This window comes from Brachycentrus maculatus, unplaced genomic scaffold (assembly GCF_059751285.1).
Source record: "Brachycentrus maculatus isolate JH-2025_06_01 unplaced genomic scaffold, ASM5975128v1 h1tg000589l, whole genome shotgun sequence".
Classification (NCBI taxonomy): domain Eukaryota; kingdom Metazoa; phylum Arthropoda; class Insecta; order Trichoptera; family Brachycentridae; genus Brachycentrus; species Brachycentrus maculatus.
Window position 1 is genome coordinate 1,073,459 of NW_028281329.1, and position 17,547 is coordinate 1,091,005.

General features: G+C 32.3%; 1 protein-coding gene across 3 annotated transcripts in view; it reads right to left on the reverse strand.

Moving 5' to 3' along the window:
- Nucleotides 1-9,442, reverse strand: part of wge (BAH domain and coiled-coil containing protein winged eye) — a 155,183-nt gene extending 145,741 nt beyond the window's left edge. For all 3 annotated transcript variants that reach the window (XM_088273610.1, XM_088273608.1, XM_088273609.1), the window contains exons 1-2: nucleotides 9,334-9,442; nucleotides 8,712-8,973 (exon numbers count right to left, since the gene is read on the reverse strand). The gene's annotated coding sequence lies outside the window, so the exon portion shown is untranslated. The remainder of the gene's footprint in view (nucleotides 1-8,711; nucleotides 8,974-9,333) is intronic.
- Nucleotides 9,443-17,547: the final 8,105 nt, after the last annotated feature.

The following is a 17,547-nucleotide window of genomic DNA, read 5'->3' on the forward strand; positions in this document are numbered from 1 at the left end:
TAACTAGAGAATATGAAATTTTGACTTCAAGATGCATATAATAAAATTTTCAACGTTCTATAAACTGGCAAACTACACTTAGTAGTAAAATGTCATATTAATGTGGTTTTAAAAGTTAATTCAACTTTGAGTTCAATAGCAGCTATTTTATTCAGGATAAAAGATTTGAATGACAGGGATAATTAAAATATGAATTAGAGTTAACGTTTTTTGCCAGTATACCCACGATATAATAATTGTATGTAATAATAAATGTGTTATTTAGACTTTAGATTGAAAAAAAAAGAATTTTGATTTCCCGGGATTTTGGATTTCTGGGGTTCCATATCACATTTTTTATCATGGTTCTATATCACATATTTTTTGTATAATTTATGCTCGTTGTGTACTCTTTATTTTTTCTAATAAGCTTCTTAAAACATTAAAAATGTAACATTTTATTACGAGATCTCATTTGTGCCATGTAAATACCCACATATTACTGTATTTCGCTCGGCTGCTTGCTTATCGCGTGAAACAGTGATTCCCAAAGGGGACTGTGCCGCTCCCTGGGGGGAGTTTCAAGCGTTATAGGGGGCGTCAAGACGCAAAAGGATTTTCCAAACTCGAACCAGAAAATCGGAGAAAACGTCTGAGCCAAGAATCTTTGGCTCAAAAAAAAATTATGTAAACCGATAAAACAAGGTTTAAAATAAAAATAAACTATAGGCGTAGATACGTCGGGATGTAAAATAATAATTTAATTAGAATATATCAATATTGTTAAGAAAAATTTAATGCCCACTACACGTGAACCTTGAAAAAATATAAAAGAAAAGAAAAATACCGTTATACCATTAATGAAATAAAACAATAAAAGTTGAGTGTAAGTCCCCCTCCAAGCACAAGAGCGCAGTCTCTTTCAGAGAGGCACAGCGAAATTGAAATTATATGTTTGCCATATGTATAGTTGAATAGAAATTTTATTTAAAAAATGTAACTGTATTAAATAAATAAATAAATTTTAAATTATGCATTCTGAAATTTAAAAAAAAATGTATTAGGTACCTATTTTGCATTCCTCAAGATTCAAATAATTTCATTCCTGGGACTATATCAGAATTTTTGATAGCATTCCCGAAAACAAGAAGAAAAAAAGGTACCAAAACATACTACCGTGTATTCTTTAGTTTGTATCAAATGATAAATACCTTTCTATCAAGTGCTTTGCCTCTGCAAGCTGCGAGGGTTGGCCTCGCGATTGCCAGATCTTTTGTTCCCATCTCTCCCGCAAGTGCGAGGGAGACGGGGACACAGAATCGAGCATCTCCGTCCCTCTCGCACTCGTGGACCCTCGTGAAGGGCAATATACATACACAACCAAGTCCATATTACACGATCATGTTTATTGCCTTTCTCGGAGCTCTGTCAGTATTAAAGTCACATTTTTTGCACTTAGTCGAGTTTGGGAACGAAATTCGTTTAATTTATCCGTGCATTAGTTAACTTTTTGATGGGTTTATCAAGTCATGTAATTTATAATTAATCGAATTATCTATACTAAATCGAAATGCAAAAATATGGGTTTAACGTCAGTTGCTCAAGTGTCTTCAAAAACAAAAAGGGACTTAAATTTCGAACCCCACCAAACGATTTCATAACAATGAATCGGTGTGGTTACCTCAGAATATCAATAGATATATATAGAAGATATATAGAAATAATTAGAATTAGAAATATATTACTCGAAAGTGGTCAGGTTAGGAGTCGTAACAATCGGCGGATATGTATGAGGAGATACATGAACGTGGAATAGGCGAAGAATGTTTGCAAGGACAGAGTGGTGTGGCGCTCTATTCTCTCTGCCTACCACTGCGGGGAAGCGGCGTGATGGTTAGTTAGTGTAAATATTAGATGGAGTTCAATTTAAGATATAGCGCATCGCAAGTAGGATTTTGGTACATATTTCTTTTAACAGAAAATCTTTAATGCTTATAACACAAAGGCATATAAACAATCAAATACCAACCATCGAAAACCATACGTGTCCTTACAACAGAATAAAATTACTTTTGTACCAAAAATCCGAAAGCGAACGTAACCGCTTCTAAATGTAATTTTGTTAAACATAACGAAAATGGATTATTCTCATGGTGTGTGATTATTGGCTAATCAATTAATATGAAAAATAACAAGCTAACATTCTTATTGAAATCTGTAGAGAAGTAAGGGAGATATGAAGGTTTAACCTACCTCTACTGCCTACCTAAATTAATTATCTAAATTAATCAAGTAACGCGTTAAAATGTCATCTCCATTGGACCAAAATAGTGAAAATTTTTCAAAACATCCTATTACATTACGTATAAAATGTATATATTGATATACTGTGAATAAAACGTACGTACCTCAACATCCATACTTGTGAAAAATTAAACAAACATGACCCTTGTGTAAAAAATCCAAAAGCCAACGTAAGCACATCTAATTGTAATCTTGTTAAATATAACGAGAATTACAGTAATAATATAATATATATTAGTACCTGCCTGTGCAATACTTTACGAATTGTGATTTTGTAAAGCTTTTACTTTCCTATCGGAAGATTCAAGATTTTTGCTACCCAAGGTCATTGAATGAGATTTATGGTAAACAGGTAAGGTAAGGTAAGGTAAGGTAAGGTAAGGTAAGGTAAGGTAAGGTAAGGTAAGGTAAGGTAAGGTAAGGTAAGGTAAAGACAAAGACCTTACCTAAATCAAGCTTAATCATATAAAAATACGACTATACTCTAATAATTATTTTTAATTAATGTTTTATTTAGTAAATACCACTAACAGTGGTATTTACTAGTATTTACTAAGTAAAACATTATTTAAAAATGGATACATTTTACCACAAAGTGACTGCCGAATCAATTTATGAAATTCTAGTAATTATCTTGACCATTTATTTACTACTACATTTATGTATCATATTTGATCCCTGACCAAAAAAAATCTCTCATTATATAAAACATGACATGGATCACACAACACATCAACAAATATCTTTTTCTGTTGTCATCATCATATTACAGACTTATTACACGCGGATGCGTTTAAAAGAATTCGTTGTGTTATAGATCAATCGTCAAATGTGATTCAACAATACTCGTATACTTATATGTATGTACAAGCAATAGTATTAATAATGGCATTATAACATTAATTCGTTGACTGCTTCAAACCTTTCTCAAGGTTATTCGACTTGCGTGAAATCAAAGTAACGTAAAGATCTGAGAAGCGCACTACTAACGTAACTCGGGGTATTAATTACTGTGTTTTTTATCGAAAGCTAAATGATGACAGCAATATCACCTTGTGTATGGAAAAAAATGCCCAAAAGAGGTATTGAACAGAAATATTTTCTTGACGATGGAGCTGTAATGACTTCTGAAACATAATGTATAATGAAACAAACAAAAAAAAAACATACACAGAAAAGCATTTAGGTACTTGTTTATACAATGCGTAAGAAAATGTTAAATTTGAAATAAAAAATCGGTTTTATTTTACAACTCCTAGGACATTTGACGTCTGTCGCCTTCTAACTGCATGTAGCCCGGTTGTTTGAAAAGAGATAGAAGACAGAACGCATTACATCGTAATAATTTCCAAGTTTTCTTTATGATAAACTTCTTACGTAAGGATGCTGTATTTACAAAATAAGTTTAAAAGCAAGTAAAAGGTCAAACTCCATTAGCGTGGTACTATTAAAAATCTATCATTTTAATTATCAAAGTTCTTCTTGTTGTTATTCAATAGTTTTGAAAAGAAAAATGATAGGTTTTTAATTGTAGTACAAAAAAATTGACTTGACTGTAAAATAAATTTTAGCACATTTTTCTGGAATATTTTTTTTTAATACAGCATGTTTTTTTTAGAGGTTTGGTTTTTAAGCTGGCAACATTGTTTCTACAAACTGTCAATTTGACAGTTGACAGTTCATTTGTAGTCAGTACGTTTTGCCATTTCACCATAAATAGATTGAATGACCATTATACGCTTCGCAGGTTCGAATGGGCCGAAAACAATATTCAGCTTGATCCTGTTTTTCAACGCAAAACTTTGTTCCAAACCCAGAAGCCTTTGTCGAGACGCACTTATATCCACTCAAAGTCACTGTTTAGTGTGCTTTATGGGCAGGTGGAATCATTGGCTCATATATTTTTAAAGAGGATGCCGGCCAGAATGTTACGGTCGATGGAGAGCGCTACAGAACCATGATTACCGACTTCTACGTACCTCAGTTGAATTGCATTGATGTGACAGAGCTGTGGTTTCAACAAGATGGCGCAACATGCCACCTGGCGGGTGCCATCAATTTCTATATATGTGAAAAAAAAACATTCTATATATCGCTCACTCCTTTCAAGAACGTCATAAATCAAAAATCGTCAATTTTCAGTTGTGCGTGTTTTCGGAATGCCCAGAAAATGAACTATATCCCAGCAAAAGCAGCATATTTTTAACTAAATATTTACCCGCTACATGGCAGAAAATGTTGTTTTTGCATTTTGAAGAAAAGGTATTGTTTAATTATTTTGATAAATATACTAAATATTTTTCAAATTGAGAAAAAACCTTCAGGTTTTACCTAAAAAGATCTGTTGCACAGTAAAAAGTTAAATAAGTGGCTTGATATTTATTTTTGATACATTGTATTATATTTTTAAACTTTAAAAACGTTCTCCTGAAAAATTAAGTTTTTTGATTTATGACGTTCTTGAAAGGAGTGAGCGATATGTGTCGCCTACTTTCAAAATCCGCCAGATCCATGTAAGTCGATTTACAAAAAATGCAAAATTCTCCGGGTAACGTTTATGTTTTAAAGATTTGTCTATCTTAAGATAAAATATTACGAAATAGAGAATTTTACCATTTTTTTAGAATTTTTTTAGTATTAAAAAAAAGACGAGACAAAAAACCAATAATGACGTCATCTTAATTTTTGACCTATCCCCGCTCTCTGATTGGCCGATACGGGTCAGAAGGCAAGTTCCATGAATATAGCGGCATTTGAAATACAACGCTGTTTTTAAGTATTTTTTGGCAGGGTTTTCAAGTATATAAATATTTTAAACAATAAAACCCACAATTGGCATTCCGATAGAGTATTTATTTTAAAATCTTGATAAAATAAAATTGGATCTGGCGCATTTTGAAAGTAAGCGACACATATTATAATCCGTGAGTAGAAAAATTTATGGAATATGAAATATGTATGAAAATTCTACGACGCGATGCACCATAAGAGTGACAGCAATTTGGATATAGAATGAATGAATGCACACATATGTAAGCCATTCGGTTTTTAAAATGCCTTTCCACAATAAACATCGGCGGGTAGAGTTTTTATACCTGGACGGTATTTGATACTTATCAAGTGGTCTTGGCTCTTGGCCTAACTCGGGTATACCTTCCAGTATATCAAGCCCTTCCCGGAATTTGGTATAGGTATTTCGTAAATAAACCTACTACCACTACGGCTGTCCAAATTTAAAACACAGTAAGTGACATTTTTTTGTAGTACGTTTTTTTTTGCATTTTAGGACTAAGTAGATTTTACTTAGTCCAAAAATGCAAAAAAAAACGTACTACAAAAAAAAGTCCCTTACTGTGTTTTAAATTTGGACAGCCGACTACTACCATCACACCGTTTCCCCACAGGGTTAGACAGAGACGAAGGACCGATTTTTTTTAAATTACCTAACGTCCAAGTGACTCTGAAATCTAGCTACGGCTTATGCAACACCGCTTATCATGACCCTACTCAGGCTTCAACTTTTTAAGTGTCATAGCCTATGCCTACTCGTGACTGGATTTACTCTTTATGTTTAAAGTTACTATAATTTCAATGTAATTAATGAGTGAAAATTCTAGGCAAAAACACCACACTCTTCTGTCCTGACAAACACTCTTCGCTTCCTTCACATCCATACATCTAGTCATACATGTCCTAGGATTTCGCAGAAAAAAATACATACCTGTTATGTCACATTTCATTGATCTATTTTATCGTACCTTCAATTTTCGCAATTTTAAGCTCAAGTCTCGAGTGTGTTTCAAAATTTTTGTAAGTAAAACGATATATTTAATATTAATTTATTCATTATATCAGACACTGGATTATTCACCCTACGAGTGAGGTGTCAATGTTACTATAGATGTCTCCACTTGATGTCAAACAAATATCGTTCATCTTCATACATTAGGATATGGAAGTCTGAGCATCCCAGGCTCACCTATGTTTGTCAACAGACGGAACTAGCTAAATATTCAAGCTAAGTATTTACTTAAACAATTTCTCAGCCACATTTCAAAACATATCTAAATTCGTACTGACATATTGAAGTTTTTGAAACCATTGTATTTATGTATACACAGGTTTCAAGAATTAATGCAATATGGATGTTCAATAATGGGCAGAATGGTGAACGTTACAAAAGTGTATAAATTGAACGCTTAAGCCAATCAAATGACAGGTCGTAAGCCCTGGGATGCTCAGACTTCCATATTCTTTATGTAAATATGAACCATAGATGTTTCATATCGAATTTACGATATATTTCCATCTAATAAACAAAGTTTAAGAACAAAGTTGGATGAACATAAAAAATACTTTCGCTAATTTCAAAACCAACTATCAAATTTGAAAGAAACAAGAAAGTGCAAGAAATATGTAATTCCAAATTTCTCCGCCTCCGTAGTGTAATTAATGGTCAGCACGCTCGGCTACCGTTCTGGAGGTCCCGGGTTCGATTCCCAAGGGGGGTAAAATAAATATAAGTGATTTTTCCACTGTCATATTTATTCAATATTACCCTGGACTGGTACCTGAAGCGGAGGGCTGATCACCTTTCCTTCATGTGTAAACCATCAAGATAACACTGCGTTTATATGACGCAGTGCCCTATGCACCATTGGGGTGCGGATAAGGGTTTTATTATTAAATTTCTACAAACTTCTAATAGGTTGATCTTAAATTGATTTTAAGTACATAGGGTACAGAGTGACAGTAAATTACTAGATAAATTATAGTTTTTTCTCTATAAAGGTGGGTTATAGAGGGTGAGCTTCCTCTTTTTATACTTAATTTTGGTCACAAGGTCAAATATTAACGGAATTTCGGAATACGGGCAAATTATGGTAAATCGAGCATCTACTTACTGTATATCCGTATGGGAATGATAAATCTATTACATATCATAAACAAATAACATAATCTGCTTATCGTTATCAAAATAGCTGTTGTGGATATCACAAAATCAATTGTATTATGTATACAGTCCTACCTATAAAGCCTCACATACCAACGTTCTCATATTTATAGGTTATTTATTACCACATATCAATAACAAGAAAAAGATGTTAAAACTTGTATCTTTAATAATTAAGAACATTTAATGCAAGACCACCATTTTTTTCGTACAATAAATACAACAGAAAAAAACAATGATAATAAATAATCTTTCGAATATTGGAGACAGGAGTCGAAATTCATAAAGTTTATTCGATTAAGGAACACACATTTCATACAATATCGAAGGCGGGAAAATTTCGAAGAGTTTATTCGATTTCAGAACACAAAATCATTCATAGAAAATAGTACAAATTCGTTGTAGTTGTTGTAGGTACCTAACTACACTATTTTTCGTACAAAAGGAAAAATAAGCGGGTTTATTTAATTTTAGAACAGATTATCTTTCATACGATACAGAAAATGTAAAAGAAAAGGTCGTAAGCCACAGTTAGGTATGGGAAGAGTTATTTACATGACGTTTTTATGACACTGCATGGTTTTTTATGATTGCCATCAAATGATTATATAGTTAACGATTAAAAAATCTCCAGAATCAATAATTAAAATTTCTACTGAAAAATATATTTCTTAGAAAAGTTATTTGTTCTAAAATCTGACCACTGAAGGATTTAATTTGTAAAAAAAACAATAATAAGGTAAATATATCCTCTAGTGTTGTCAAAATGCTGCTAGCGTATGCTTTTTTTTTACAGTACACAGTAGGTAGGTACTTTAAAAAATGTATACATAATAGTTATCAAAGATTAATAATATTTACTTTTCCCCCTATCCAAATATATTAGAGCATATGGCACCGTGTCGGATATACGCAGTGTTAGCTTGATCGTTAATTGGAAGATGGCAAGGCGATTTGTTTTGCGCTTCAGATTCTTGGATCAAGGTGTGGAAATATATATATTTTTTGAAGGCAGGATGTTAGTTAAAAATCTATGGTTTAAGTGCAAGTGGAGGAGGAATAGTAAATAGGAAAAGGAGAAGAGTGGAAATGCCAAGAATACTCGGGGTTGCATAGTCATATTACAGTATTATGAAAATGTAAATTTTCACCTACCTACAAGTAAGCTATTAACCATTTAGATGTTTTGAATTAAACTCGTTGAAAAAAGTATTTGTGTTTATCTCAGGATGAAAAAATCTTTCTGTTAAAAATAATCATGAATGAAAAATCTCAATTTCATGGCGTTTCTTTCCGACGGCAATTGAAATAACAGTCATTAAAGGCGTGAAACACTTAGTCGTGGAATGAATTTCAAGTCAAACTATACGAATTATTCATATTTAAAGGACATATTTATTAAACATGATTAACATACCGTGTGTTTGATAATTACATATTTTAAAATGTGAACAGTATGGTCAACAATTCTTACCTGGTACTATGCAATACTCCAGTCTAACGTTGCAGGTACCCCATTCAAAATCCTGATAGTTTCAGGCTTTTAAATCCAAAAGCGTCGCTAATTTCCACTTTATCAACAATTTCGAATCTAAATAAAGAATATAACACTTTTAAATCTGACAAAACAAACTTCACACTCGAAACAGTCATTGAAATTTCGAGAAATTTCCGAGATTAATTATATCCACTTTACTAATGTAAATATCACTTTTCAAATGCAAAAAAGTACACACCTTGAAAGAAAAAGAAAAAAAAAGAATTAAGTATTACAGAAGTTAAAAATAAAAGCAAAACTGCGTCTGAAAATATGTGGAATAAACTTAAGAAATCACTGTATGCGATTAAATTTAATATTTTTCACACGAAACACATTGGAAAACTTGTAAACATTCATCTTGAAACGTGTTAAACCGTTTTCTGTTTCGAGATTTAACTAATTAAGCGAAAACACGGCACAGAATTGTAAAAACACCCCAACAAACCAAAATAGACTACAAAGCCAGATTAAAGAACAAATATACAAATTAAACTAAACCGTTTTTATATAAGAACACGCGGCTTAGTGGTGATTTATACTAATACAAATTACTTACAGAAAATATATGAATAATCTATTGTTTTCAATATGTTTTCCGTTCGGTAAGAATACGTTTGTAAACGAACGCCGATACAACCTCGCGAGACGAGCTTAAAAATTTTACTGAACCTCCGTCGTGCATTACAAACGCTCACTTTGGTTGTCTCCGTGAAGCGAATTCTATTGATAGTAAGGTGAAAATGTATACAAAATAAACAATTTATGTTAAACTGCCTCATTCGTAAGTTTTACTTTTTTACTCGGTGACGTCATTTTAAGTCCTGTTTATTAAGTACTTGAACAGGAGCGTTAGGTTGGATAAACTGCCTGCTGATTTTTTTCTGACAGAATTAAAATTGATATAACATTATCCGGTAAACGTCATTTTCAATGCACTTTTTTTTTTATTGAAATTTTATTTATGTTGGAGTTTATAAAAAATATTTATGCTCTTAGCATTAAAAAATTAAATGGAAACTTAAAAAATCAATTTCTTAATTAAAATGCTTTGAGTGGAATGATGTAGTTATTCCGATTGAAAATAGAGTACCTACTTATGTTTTTGATTTGTGTTGCATATACATATAATATAGTTTCCAACTTACTAGGTTGATAATATTACACTTTTTTTGTTTGTTTATTGTGTATTCCTTTTAAGCAAGGGTTCTCGTTGAAAAAATCATTCCCTCAAAATGTAGGTATATTTTTGGTGTACCACTATTTCACAATTTAACTATTATTACAGTTATTGATATTTAAAAAAAAAGTTTTTGATAGCCTAACTGTTATTTTAGAGAATAATGTTATCTTCTTAAAATTTTGGTTTGTAACGAAAAGTCCATACAAAAATATGTCCCAACAAACCGACAACAAGCCAATGCGATCCTTTCCTGATGTTAAATGGATACCCAATGATAATTAATATCCGTATTTACCTGTCGAATGTTTCATCTAGTGAATTTTCTTTTATAAAGGTCGATTCAAGATTATCGTTGATTGCTTTATTAGAGTTTACATTGAGCATCAAAATAACGTGCATATCGTAAAAAAAAATTCATCCCAAATATTTATTCTGACGATAAAACGATGATTTTTAACCCCCGGCCAACGTTCATTGTAAATGTATCATTTCATCACCTCAATACATCGGACATTGACAGCCACCACGTAAAAAAATAGAAAAATTATTGTTAATAGCTGCAATAATTAGGTGATATTTGACACATGACATGAGAAAGATTTCAGTGTGTCAAAAAGTAGCATCGGTTTTTTTTAGATGGGAATTGCATTTATTATTTACTTTGCTTATTATGTACAAGGTTTATAGATCATTTAGTGGATTGTTTCTTCTAGCTAATAAGTAGCATCAGTTGCAAATATAAAATATATTTCAAGATTTTTGAATTTAAGTGTTTAATATAACATATTTCGCAAATGCAACTTGTGTTTGGGTAAAACAAACCCTCGTTTTAATTTCTACCGGTACAATAAACAACTTGACAATACGAAATTCAATATGTCAAGTCATTAGAAAAACAAATCCAGATGTAGAGTTTTGTCGATACTTATTTTCGACGATGTAGCATTCATAATAGCGGTATCCTTCAAGAGACAAATTCAACCATAATAATCATAAGCCCATACATTTTATCTACATTGGTTCAAAAATTTGTCTAAGTTTTAACATACATCTAAAAAAAATTACTCTTAAAATATATTCCGAAACGCAATTTCAAAGTTATATCCGTGTTTATTTTAGGCGCTTCCGTGCGTTCGGCTGTTTTCGCTCAAACCCGACGCGACCGACCACTGCACGCAGCGTCATACGAATACGCCGCAACTATTTTGGTAGAAATCATGCGCACACGAGTCAAAAAGCTTTAACATTTATATTTAGTTACACTTATTTGCGGTACGTTTCATCTGATCTTGTTATTAATATTTTAAAATTGCTATCTGATGTTGTAGATTAGTTATGAAAACGGGTCCTAACTTATCCTATACAAATAATGCTGTTTGTATAGACATACCTACGTAATATTTTGGTTACAATATTCGTTCAGTCCATCGTTTTTTTCCGTAGAAATTCACGGAAACTAAAAAATAATAATAAATCAACTATTTTCAAACGATAAAAAAGTTGAAAAATGGAAGAAATTTTATTTTTGAGCAAGGCTTTATTTTAAATTTATAATCAATTTATATTATTGTTACCGACTTAGTCGAATTAAAGATTTACCCGGTTTCTGGTAAAATAAAATAAATGTAAAAAACTAAATTGTAAGTATTTTTTTTACTCATTTTTAAAGTTACCAAGAACGTCTGCAGAAAATTTAAATATTATACGTGAATAGACAATTATTTGTTAAAAAACTCAAATGAACCAATATAAAATAATACAAAACAATCGGTATGATTCGTGTTCAAATCTGTAATAAAATCAAGAATTCCAAAATACTATATTATTATTACATATATTATAATTTCTCATTATTATTTTTGTTGACGAATGATGACAAATCAAAAGTCACAGTTTTTGAAAGAAATGAATGAGATGTAAAATATGTGGTAGCGAATGGGGAAATTTTGGAACAGGTAGATGATTTCGTATATTTGGGAAGTATCTCTTCTAGGGATGGAAAGATTGATAACGGTATATAAAGGATATTGAATGCTGGGAACACAGTGAATTGTGATCTGAATTCAATTATATCAGCGGCAGTGCAGAATGGAGTCCTGGTTCCGACCCTAATATATAGAAGTGAAGCATGGAGTTGGCAAAAAAGGACGAAATTAGATAAAGCCGGCGTCATGGTAAGTTAGTTAGTTATTACTATTAATTTTATTCATTGATTTGGCGTTTAATTTGTAGAACTCCATTTTATTTATGTATTAATTTTAAATCAAACACAGATTTTTTGAGTCTACTAAGTTGTATTTTATTAAAACACATAAAATTTAATATTGTGACAATTGTTTCGCCTAGTTATGGCATTTTCAAACACATTCGTTTGAAAATGCCATAACTAGGCGAAACAATGGTCACACTATTCATTTTTATGTGTTTTTAATAAAAATACAACTTAGTAGACTCAAATAATCTGTGTTTGATTTAAAAATTAATTCATAAATAAAATGGAGTTCTATAAATTAAACGCCAAATCAATAAATTAAAAGCTAGTTGCTTATTTGCTAAAAAACTTATGTCGAATTGAAATTATTGATATTTTATAATGATTTTGTAAATACGTAGAGAATCATAAAATTCGTTTTAATGAAGGACGAAAACAGGAAAAAATCGGATTTTATTATTATTATTTTTTTATTATTATTATTATTATTTTATTATTTTATTTTATTTTATTATTTTATTGATTTTATTATTTATTATTATTTTATTATCGGGAGTGCGATTAGGACTCGCAGGGTCCGCATTTAACAGTATGAAGGCTGTCTGGAGATCGGATTTATACTCGGTGAAGACCAAATGCCGCCTATACAATGCCTGCATTGCTCCTGTTCTCTTATACGGCTGTGAAACATGGCACCTTACAAGGGCCCAGAGCAGCCGTGTACTAAGCTTTGAGAACAGGTGTTTGCGGAGAATTTTAGGCGTGCGGTGGTTTGACTTTGTGAGGAATGAAGAGATAAGGCGTAGGACGCAGCAAATCTTGGTCACAACTGTCGTCAAGAAAAGGCGATTCAGTTGGCTTGGCCATGTACTCCGCATGCCTCCTGAGAGCCTTAATCAAGCTTGCCTCTTTTACAAGGCATCAGGTTCGCGCCGCCCAGGACGACCACTGCTGACAATTCGTCGGCAGTTCTCGTCAGAACTTCGGGACGCGGATCTGACTTGGGAGGATGCAAGGGAGCTGGCAGCCGACAGAAAAGCCTGGAGACAGTTTGTGGACTCCATATGCTCCACCTAGGGAGCGGATATGGTTTTATTATTTTATTATGTACTTTACATATTATATGTATGCCTTAAAAATTCGTCAAAAACAATATTTATAATAGGCAGGTAGGTACTAATTATATGCATACATTGGAACGAGAACGCGACGGTCCTATGGAATTTTCCGTTTACACCGATCTAGCGAAGCAATGGTCGAGCTCTGAACGTTCTGGAAACCCACCCTCCTCGTAACTTAGATAAAATATACACTTACCACTGGGGTACCTACCCACCAAAACAATCAATCATAAAACATGAAATAATATTATTATCCGTCTTTCATTTTGTTATTTTGTGTCAGGCTGTGGTCCCGGTGAGTTTCTTGGTTCGAGTCCACTCTACCACAATTTGATACCTATTTCTAATAATGAGCAGCTTTGTCTCACAGGAATAGTATTAAATTGAAGTATTTTTTGTGAATAGTAAAAACGCAAATATTTCTCTTACAAAAAAATTACAAAACATTTTTAAAGAATACTTATCACAAGAGAAGAATTATTCAATTCCTTTTAATATTTTGACACTTTAATATACTATACATAGAGATCGGTTGCTTGCGGTGACTGTTTTTAGAAGGGATGCTAATATATGAATTTTCATTTGAGTGGTTAAATAGCACAAAGCAAAGTACACAGTCAAAACTCAACTGCAATGTCTTAATATTTGCTAATGAAGCAAGTGACAATAATCATTTAGTCATCCTTTGTTGCTACATATTTTATTAGCTACATATTTTGCACTTATTGATATTAGAGTAGTTTTTGCGATGTGGATAGGTTTGAAATAACTGCATCTCTAGGCCTATCACTATGACACTTAACGGGCATGCGCAGGAAAGGCACTTTTGTGTAAGTCTCGAATAATTCTAAGTTTATTAAAAAAATTATAGAACCGAATAATTCGATCAACAGCATCATCCACTTAAGTGATTAGCAAGCCAAAGCAAAATCACCAATCAAACTCTCGGTATGTAGGCCTGTTATTCTAAAAGGGACATGTTGATATTGTGGTGGGTTTAAACGAACAAGTGTTTTCTAGTCCTTTCTTACCATGTACGACCAATTAATGGGCTGGCACTTTGTACTGACTGAAGAGAATTAGGTATTAAAGTTTTTTTGTTATCAATGAAGATATTATCTTGGATTACAAATCGCTCACTCCTTTCAACAACGTCATATAACAAAAATCGTCAATTTTAAGTTGTGCATGTTTTCGGAATACCCAGATAATGTACTATATCCCAGCAAAAGCGGCATATTTTAAAATTAATATTTACCCGCAACAGGGCAGAAAGTGTTGTTTTTGCATTTTGAAGAAAAGGTATTGTGTGATTTTTTTTTATATATACTAAATAGTTTTCAAATGGAGAAAAAACATTCAGGTTTTACATAAAAAGATCTGTAGCACAGTAAAAAGTTCAATAAGTGGCTTGATATTTATTTTAAAAACATTTCATTATATTTTTAAACTTTAAAAACGATCTCCTGAAAAATATTTTTTTATACATGACGTTGTTGAAGGAGTGAGCGAAATGTGAATAGGTTTAGGGTAAGAGGCTGATGGTGTGGCCTCCTTGAGTCTAAACGATCATGATCCATTCAGATGTAAACGATTCCAAAAATATTGAGTATTTGGAGGGTGGATCACAGAAATAGGTTAACGTTGTGTACACAACAAAAAAACAAGGGATGAGGAGGACCATCGATGTATGGGCGGACCGCGCCTAGTATCGATGTGAAAAGGATTGATAAACTTTACGTTTTTCTGGGTTTTTGGCACGAAAGAATCTGCATTTTACCATTGTGTTAAACTTGAGTCTATACGTATATGGTATATTTCAATTTACGTTCTGCCAATCTTTATTCTCAGATTAAAGGTCAAAGTTCAAATAGTCGACAATTGATAGGTACTATAAGAGGCATTATGACATTGAATTATCGGTTTTTATTGTAATTTTAACTTACGCAACAAATTGTTTGTGGGAAACGCTTAAAAGCTTCTTTAACATACTGTTGGTAGAGAGCGGGAGACGCTTATAAGCTTATTCGATTACTTTTGGTACAGCACGAGAAGCCAAAAGACATTGGAAATTGTTATATTTTTTGACATCTCAACATAGATGAAGAAGAATATGGAATTCTGGGCATTTACAGGGCTTAAGATTGTACAGATCGGAATTGGATTTGCGGTTACTTGTGATTAGTATACGACCCTTATTAGTATACTAATTAGGGTCGGGCTTGATGAAAAAACCACCCGACAACTAAGTGTTAACATCACACCACTTCTTTGCATGGGGAGGCTTAGAGGACAGAACGTCACACCACTCCTTCGCAAACGTTCTTCGCCTCTTCCACATTTTACCGACAGTTATTCCGACATCGCACCTATCCATTTTCTAGATTAGAAATACTTGATCATGTCGAGTCTTCAACGTTTTTCCGAGGATCCTACTTGTGATTGCCTCATAAATTTGTTTCACCGTTCTTTCCTCATTCATTTTCAACATGTCCATTGAAATACACCTTTCTGTGATTTGAACAATTCAAAAGAATCGCTAAGTTCAAAATATTTTTAGTTTATAATTGAAGAAATTTCGACAGAGTTGTTTTTTCTCCCGTTATGAATCTTCTTCTACCAAAGACTTGCGATCGACGTAATATTTAGTAGTCAGACTCCTGGAGAGATGAGAAGTTAATCAACAGAATCGCTATCTTTTACTCAAAAGTAATATTTAAGTTCGTGTACCTCATTGTAAGATCAATTCATTTTATTTTTCACTTCTCTTATCTATTTCTTGTCATATTTGTAACACAATTCGCTTTCAAAGATATACAGTGGAACTTCTCATAATGAGCATAATTTGTTCCAGAATAATACTCGTTAAACGAAAAACTCATTAAGCGAGTGTTTCGTTTAACGTTATGAGTTATGAGAGATTCCTCCGTAGGTAGGTACTATACTTATTCGGTCTCGATACACATTAAATACTTTTGTTAAGGTCAAAAATCACAAAGAAAGACGTTAAAATTATCAAAAATGTGTCCACGTTAAATAGCAACATAATTTTCTATAAACCCAGGTTAGATTTGACGTCATTGAATTTTGTCTGAAAACACCGTTTTGGTATTGAATTTTTATTATTACTCTTCGAAATAAATATATGGTTTTGAAAAGAAAAGAGTTATTGGGAGGTGAGGAGTTTTAAAAAATACATAAAAATGATGTTAAAATAAATGTTCTAAAAAACAAACATTTAAAAAATATATATATGCAAAAAAAATCTGGCGTGAAATGACGTGCGGGCATAAGGCATAGTAGGCACTGGGCGTGTTTCTACATGGAAAGAGACTAATACAGGGTAGGCACTGTTTTTCTGCTTATATAAAATGCACGCCTCTGTTCACGATTAACCGGCCTAAAGTCGAAACCACGAACAAGAAAATATTACAGGAAGACCTATACTATATATTTGTAAGAAATAAGTCAAATAAACTTAAAGTCCTTTCAATTGCCGCTATGTAACTTGAAAGCTTTTATGCGTGAGTGTTTGTGTTTAGTGACATCTGTTGGCGGTGGCATAAAGTTTTAACAGCATTTAAAAACGTTGTTCAAATCTGTAGTTTGAATGTAAAAGCACAGATGACACGATTGAACGGAATAACTTTTTAAAAAATGTAAAATCAATTGGCAAAGTCAAGTTTTACGAAATAAATATGTATACTATGAAAAATATTGTATTGAGTACGTTAATTTGTATAACGTGCATCAAACATTTCTTTTTATGATTGTGTCTGATTATAATAATTAGATCTATAGGGGTGAAAAATGGACGATTTATTTCATAAACCGAACATAAAATAAGTAAGTATATGAAAGTGCTTGTACTGTTATGTATGGGATCCAAGATGATATTATAAGATAAATGGTATTTTTTAAGGCACGGACATCTAGCAAAATGTACAGTTTTTAGAATAAACTTATTTAATATAGGGTAATTTGATAATTTTTGATCAAGGTGCCAGACTATGGAATGAACTGATTGTCCGACCACATTACTTATTACAAAATTTTATCATATGCAGTCGACTGAAATTACGAACTGTTTTTCAGAATCTAATTGAAATCAACAATAAATTTACTATAGGAGGAAAGACGATTTATCAATGTTACTAAAAATGTTTGCATCTGGTATAAAGTAGATAATATTTTAGTTTTTCAATCTTTCTAACAATTCAAAGCTACTATGATTGATTGTATGTATTTTAAATCAGT